Source organism: Sapajus apella, unplaced genomic scaffold, assembly GCF_009761245.1.
Source record: "Sapajus apella isolate SASKATOON/1434 unplaced genomic scaffold, GSC_monkey_1.0 scaffold5, whole genome shotgun sequence".
In the NCBI taxonomy this organism is placed as follows: domain Eukaryota; kingdom Metazoa; phylum Chordata; class Mammalia; order Primates; family Cebidae; genus Sapajus; species Sapajus apella.
In genome coordinates, this window is record NW_022436945.1 from 41,741,384 (window position 1) to 41,749,164 (window position 7,781).

Sequence of the window (7,781 nt, forward strand, 5' to 3'; positions counted from 1 at the left end):
GAATTTTTTTTTTTTTTTTTTTTTTTTTTTTTGAGATGGAGTTTTGTTCTTGTTGCCCTGGCTGGAGTACAGTGACAGGATCTCAGCTCACTGCAACCTTCACCTCCTGGGTTCAAGTGATTCTTCTGCCTCAGCCTCCCAACTAGCTGGGATTACAGGCATGCACCACCACACCTGGTTTAGTATTTGTAGTAGAGATGGGGTTTTACCATGTTGATCAGGCTGGTCTCAAACTCCTGACCTCAGGTAATCCACTCGCCTTGGCCTCCCACAGTGCTGAGATTAAAGGCATGAGCCACCATGTCCAGCCTCCTGGTGGAATGTTTTGATTTCTTCCTTTTCATTGTTTACATATCTATTGCATGTTTTTTAATTCAGGGTTACCATGAGGCTTCCAAATAATATAACATTATTTTAAGCTGATAACACTGACTGCATAAACAAGCAAACTAATAAACAAGCAAAGAGAAGACTAATAAAAACTCTACACTTTAACTTCATCCCCATGCTTTTTAACTTTTTGTTGTTTCTCTTCATCTTATTGTACCATCTATGTCTTGAAAAGTTGTTTGTAGTTATTATTTTTGATCAGTTGATCTTTCAGTCTTTCTACTCAATATATGAGTAGTTTATACACCACAAATGCAGTGTTATAAGATTTTGTGTACTTACTATTACCAGTGAGTTTTGTACATTCAGGTGATTTCTTATTGCTCATTAATGTCCTTTTCTTTCACACTGAAGAACTCTCTTTAGCGTTTGTTTGTAGAAAAGACCTGGTGTTGATGAAGTCCTTCAGCTTTTGTCTGGTAAAATCTTTATTTCTCCTTCATGTTTGAAGAATATTTTCACTGGATATACTATTTTAGGATAAAAGTTTTTTTCCTTCAGCACTTTAAATATGTCATGCCACTTCCTCCTGGCCTATAAGGTTTCCATCAAAAAGTCTGCTGCCAAACATATTGGAGCTCCATTGTATGTTATTTTTTTCCTTTTTCCTGCTGCTTTTAGAATGCTTTCTTTATCCTTGACCTTTAATAATTTGATTATTGAATGTCTGCTGGTGGTCTTCTTTGGGTTAAAAATCTGTTTGGTGTTCTGTAACTCTCTGATACTTGCATATTGATTTCCAGGTTTGGAAAGTTCTCTGCTATTATCCCTTTGAATAAACTTCACATCCTCATCTCTCTCTCCACCTCCTCTTTAAGGCCAATAACTTCTAAATATGCCCTATTGAGGCTATTTTTTCTATATCTGGTAGGCCTGCTTTGTTGTTTTTTATTCTTTTGTCTCCTTTCACTGTGTATTTTCAAATGGTCTCTCTTCAAGCTTACCAATTCATTCTTCTGCTTGCAATTCTGCTGTTATGAGGTTCTGATGCATTCTTCAGTATGTCAATTGCATTTTTCAACTCTAGAATTTCTACTTGATTCTTTTTTTTTTTTTTTAATGGAATCTCACTCTGTCGCCCCAGGCTGGAATGCAGTGGTACAAACTCGGCTCACTGCAACCTCCCAGGTTCAAGTGATTCTCCTGCCTCAGCCTCCTGAGTAGCTGGGATTACAGGCATGCACCACCACGCCCAGCTAATTTTTAGTAGAGATGGGGTTTCATCATGTTGGTCAGGCTGGTCTTGAATTCCTGACCTCATGATCCACCCATCTCAGCCTCCCAAAGTGCTGGGGATTCTTTTTAATTATTCCAATTTCTTTGTTAAATTTATCTAATGTGATTCTGAATTCCCTATGTTATCTTAAGTTTCTTTTAGTTTCCTCAAAACAACTATTTTGAATCCTTTGTTGAAAGGTCACATATCTCTGTCTCTGCAGGATTGGTCACTGGTGCCTTATTTAGTTCCTTTGGTGAAGTCATGTTTTCCTGGATGGTCTTGATGCTTATGGATGTTTTTTGGTATCCAGGCGTTGAAGAGTCAGGTATTTATTGTAGTCTTCATAGTGTAGGATTGTTTGTACTCATCCTTCTTGGGAAGACTTTTCAGGTATTCAAAAGGACTTGGGAGTTGTGATCTAACTTTTGGTCATTGTAGCTGTATTTGTATTAGAAGACACCCCAAGCCTGGTAATGGTGTGGCTCTTGCGGATTCAGAGAGGTGCTGCCTTGGTGGACTTGGATAATATCCAGAAGAATTCTCTGGATTATCAGGGAGAGACTCTTACTCTTTTCCCTTACTTTTTCGCAAACAAATGGTGTCTCTCTCTGTGCTGAGATTCTGGAAACTGGGGGAGGAGTAATACAAGCACAGTTGTGGCCACCACCACTGGGACTGTGCTGGGTCAGACCTGAAGTGAGCACAGCACTGGGTCACTGGGTTTTGCCCAAGGCCCACAGCAACCACTATCTGACTACTGCCTATGTTTACTCAAGGTCCTAGGGCTCTATAATCAGCAGGTGGTAAAGCCAGCCAGGCTTGTGTCCTTCCCTTCAGAGAAGCAAGTTCACTCCCAACCCCAGGGCCTGGGCAGATCTAGAGATGCCACTGGGGAGCCAGAACCTGGAGTCAGAAACTTCAGGAATCTACCTGGAGCTCTATTCTACTGTGGCTGAACTGGCCCCCAAGCCAGAAGTCAGAGTTCTTCCCACTCTTCTCTCACTTTTCCACTAGCAGTAAAGTCTCCCCTTATGGCCACCACTGCCGCAGGCCCATGGCAAATACTGCATGACTACTGCTGATGTTCACTCAAGGCTCAAGCAAGCGTTCTTCAGACAGCTTATGGTGAATGCTTCCATACCTGCGACTCTCCCTTCAGGGGAATTGGCTTCCCGGTGGCCCAGGACACGTCTGTAAATGTTCAAGAGCCAAGGCTGAGCTGGTACCCAAGCTGCAAGACAAAGCTCTCTTCACTCTTCCTTCCTTTTTCAAGCAGAAGGAGTCCCTCCCCATACCCGCCACAGCTGGGAATGTGCTGAGTCACACTTGAAGCCAGTATATCTTTGAATTTCATCCAAGGCCCATGGCAAACACTGCCTGGGTACTACTACTGATTATTCCAGGTCCAATGGCTCTTCAGTCAGCAGGTTTCCTTCTGTGCCAGAATGTGTCTATTATTGTTTTCTGGGAGCTAAGGCCCAGAATGGGGGCCTCAGGACTCTGCCTGCTGCCCTATCCTGCTATGACTGAGCTGGTACCCAAGTTGCAACATAAAGTTCTGTTTACTCTTTTCTCCCCTCCTCAAGTAAAAGGGAGGTATCTCTCCCAGAGCTGTGAGCTGTGCTGCCTGTGGTTGGGGAAGGGGTGGTACAAGCATTCCCTTGGTCATCCAAGCTGGTGCCTCATTGGGTCACATGCCCCTCAAGTCCACTGGCTCAGAACCCATCACAGCATCAGGACTTGCCCAGGAACTGCAGTCCTTGTGGCCTAGACTGCATTTAGAGGTACTAGATTCATCTCATTGGGACTGGTTAGATAGTGGGTGCAGCCCAAGAAGGGTGAGCCGAAGCAGGGTGGGGTGTCACCTCACCCAGGAAGCAAAAGGGGCCAGAGAACTCCTTCTCCTATCCAAGGGAAGCTATTAGTGACTTTTCATGACACTCTGGCACTCTGGCTCAGATACTGCACTTTTCGCATGGTCTTCACAACCCTCAGACCAGGAGACTCCCTCTGGTGGCTACAACACCAGCACCCCAGGTTTCCAGCACAAAACTGTGTGGCCATTTTAGCTGCAGCAGTTTTTTTTTCCTCATATCCCAGTGGCGCCTGGAACACCAGTGAGACAGAACTGCTCATTCCCCTGAAAAAGGTGACTTAAGCCAGTGAGCCAAGTGATCTGGCTCAGCAGGTCCCACGCCCATGAAGACCAGCAAGCTAAGATCCACTGACTTGAAATTCTCGCAGCAGCACAGCAGTCTGAGCTCAACCTGGGACATTCCAACTCAGTGTGGAGAGGGGCATCCACCATTGCTGAAGTTCTGGTAGGTGGTTTTAACCTGGCCTGTGTAACCAAAGTCACTGGGAAGTTTACACAGCAACTGGGCGGAGCCCATGGCAGCTCAGCAAGGCCTCTGCAGGCAGACTGTCACTAGACTCCCTTCATGCTGGGCAGGGCATCTCTAAAAAAGGCAGCAGCTCATCAGGGACTTATAAATAAAGTCCCCACCTTCCTGGGACAGAGCACCTGGGAAAAGGGGCAGTTTTGGGTACAGCTTCAGCAAACTTAAACATCCCTCCCAGCAGCTCTGAAGGGAGCAACAGATCTCCCAGCACAGTGCTAGAGCTCTGATAAGGGACAGACTGCCTCCTCAAGTGGCTTCCTGACCCCTGTATATCCTGACTGGGACTTCCCGGCAGGGGCTGACAAACCTCATATAGGAGAGCTCTGGCTGGCATTTGGCAGCTACTCTTCTGGAATGAAGCTACCAGAGGAAGGAACAGGCAGCCATCTTTCCTGTTCTGCAGCCCCCGCTGGTGATTCCCAGGCAAGCAGGGTCTGGAGTGGACCTCCAGCAGACCTGCAGCAGAGGGGCCTGACTATTAGAAGGAAAACTAACAAACAGAAAGAAATAGTTTCAACATAAACAGAAACAACAACCACTCAGAGACCCCATCCAAAGGTCACCAACTTCACAGGCCAAAGACAGATAAATCCACAAAGATGGGATGAAACCAATACAAAAAGTCTGAATTCTCCAAAAACCAGAACTCCTCTTCTCCAAGGTATCACAACTCCTCTCCAGCAAGGGAACAAAACTGGATGGAGAATGAGTTTGATGAACTGACAGAAGCAGGCTTCAGAAGGTGGGTAATAACAAATTTCTCTGAGCTAAAAGAGCATGTTAGAACCCAATGCAAGGAAGCTAAGAGTCTTGAAAAAGGTTAGGGAAAATGTTAACTAGAATAACTAGCATAGAGAAGAACATAAACGACTTGATGGAGCTGAAAAACACAGCATGAGAACTTCATGAAGCATACACAAGTTTCAATAGCAAAATCGATCACGTGGAAGAAAGGATATCACAGATTGAAGATCAACTCAATGAAATAAAGTGAGAAGGCAAGATTAGAGAAAAAAGAGTGAAAAGAAATGAACAAAGGCTCCAAGAAATATGGGATTATGTGAAAAGACCAAATCTATGTTTGATTGATGCACCTGGTAGAGACATAACTAAAAAAGACCATTGACACTAGAAAGAAACTGCAGCAACTACTGGGCAAAACAACAGCTAGCATCAAAATGGCAGGATTAAATACACATGTAATAATACTAACCTTAAATGTAAATGGGCTAAATGCCCCAATCAAAAGACACAAACTGGCAAATTGGATAAAGAATCAAGACCCATCAGTGTGCTGTATTCAGGAAACCCATCTCACGTGCAATGACACACATAGGCTCGAAATAAAGGCATGGAGGGAGATTTACCAAGCAAATGGAAAAAAAAAAAAAAAGCAGGAGTTGCAAACATAGTCTCTGATAAAACAAACTTTAAACCAACAAAGATATAAAAAGACAAAAAAGGGCATTACATAATGTTAAAGGGATCAATGTAACAAGAAGAGCTAACTATCCTAAATATATATACACCCAATACAGGAGCACCCAGATATATAAGGCAAGCTCTATAAATGTAATTCACCACATAAACAGAACCAAAGACATAAACCACATGATTATCTCAATAGCTGCAGAGAAGGCCTTTGACAAATTCAACAGCCCTTCATGCTAAAAACTCTCAATAAATTAGGTATCAGTGGAGCATATCTCAAAACTATATGAGGAATTTCTGACAAACCCACAGCCAATATCATACTGAATGAGCAAAAACTGGAAGGATTCCCTTTGAAAACTGGCACAAGACAAGGATGCCCTCTCTCAGCACTCCTATTCAACATAGTAATGGAAGTTCTGGCCAGAGCAATCAGGCAAGAAAAAGAAATAAAGGATATTCCATTAGGAAAAGAGGATGGCAAATTGTCTCTATCTTAGAGAAAGCTAAAACTGGATCCCTTCCTTATGCCTTATACAAAAATTAACTCCAGATGGATTAAAGATTTAAACATAAGACCTAACACCATTAAAAAAAAAGATACAGGATGTGAATGAAAAAATCTCCAGAGAAATAGCATAAATAAAAAACAATCACAACTTCTAGATGAAGGACATACATAGAGAAATGCAAAATGCACTGGAAAGTCTCAGCAATAGTATTAAACAATAGAATAAAGAACTTCAAAGCTCAAAGACAAGGCTTTGAGTTAACCTAATCCAACAAAGACAAAAGAATTTTTGAAAAATGAACAAAGCTTCCAAGAAGTTTGGGATTATGTTAAATGAACAAACCTAAGACTAATTGGAATTGCCAAGGAAGAAAAGAAATCTAAATTTAGAAATCTTATTTGAAAGAACAATCAAGGAAAACTTCCTTGGCCTTGCTAGAGATCTAGTCATCCAAATATAAGAAGCTTAAAGAACACCTGTGAAATTCATTGTAAAAAGATGATTGGTGAGGGGAGCCATGTGGCAGAGCTAGATGCGGAGTGCAGAGCCTGGTGCCAGGTGCAGAATCGGGTGCTGAGTGCAGAGGAATTGTTGACATTTAGGGATGTGGCCATAGAATTCTCTCTGGAGGAGTGGCAATGCCTGGACACTGCGCAGCAGAATTTATATAGAAATGTGATGTTAGAGAACTACAGAAACCTGGCCTTCCTGGGTATTGCAGTCTCTAAGCCATACCTGATAACCTGTCTAGAGAAAGCAAAAGAGCCCTGGAAGATGAAGTGACATGGGATGGTGGATGAACCCCCAGACAGACAAGCAACAACATCAAGCAGCTCCCTGACACCACAGCCAGGTAAATCCACAAAGATGGGGAAAAACAGCACAAAAAAGATGAAACCACAAAGACCAGAACACCTCTTCTCCTTCAAGTCATCACAGCTCCTCAACAATACAGGATCACAACGTGACCGAGCAGTGCAACTAATTGACAGAAACAGGCTTCAGAAGGTGGCTAATGACAAACATTTCTGAGCTAAAGGAACATGCTCTAACTCAAAGCAAAGCAACCAAAAAACCTTGAAAAAAAGTTAGACAAAATGCTAATTGGAATAACCAGCATAGAGAAGAACATAAACGACTTGATGGAGTTGAAAAACACAGCACAAGAACTACATGAAGCAAACACAAGCTTTAATAGCCAGATTGATCAAGGAGAAGAAAGGATATCAGAGATTGACGAATCGAATCCACACATAACAATATTAACATTGAATGTAAATGGCCTAAACGCTCCAGTGAAAAGACACAGACTGGGAAACTGTATAAAAAGTCAGAACCCATCGGTGTGCTGTATTCAGGAAACCCATCTCATATAAAAGACACACATAGACTCAAAATAAAGGCATAGAAGAATTTACCAAGCAAATGGAGAACAAAAAAAAGCAGGGGTTGTAATTCTAGTCTCGGATAAAATGGACTTCAACAAACATCAAAAGAGACAAAGAAGGACACTATATAATGGTAAAAGGATCAATCCAACAGGAAGAGCTAAGTATCCTAAATACATACACCCCCAACACAGGAGCACCCAGATACATAAAGCAAGTTCTTAATGACCTAAAACGAGATTTAAATTCCCACTCACTAATAGTGGGAGATTTCAACACTCCACTGTCAATATTAGATCAATGAGACAGAAAATTAACAAGGATATCCAGGACTTGAATGCAGAGCTGGGCCAAGTGGACCTAATACACATATACAGAACGCTCCACCCCAAATCCACAGAATATACATTTTTCTCTGCACCACATTGCATGTACTCTA

At 42.4% G+C, this 7,781-nt stretch overlaps 1 pseudogene; it reads left to right on the forward strand.

Moving 5' to 3' along the window:
• The window catches only part of LOC116545655, a 31,505-nt pseudogene extending 24,410 nt beyond the window's left edge, over positions 1–7,095 (forward strand).
• Positions 7,096–7,781: the final 686 nt, after the last annotated feature.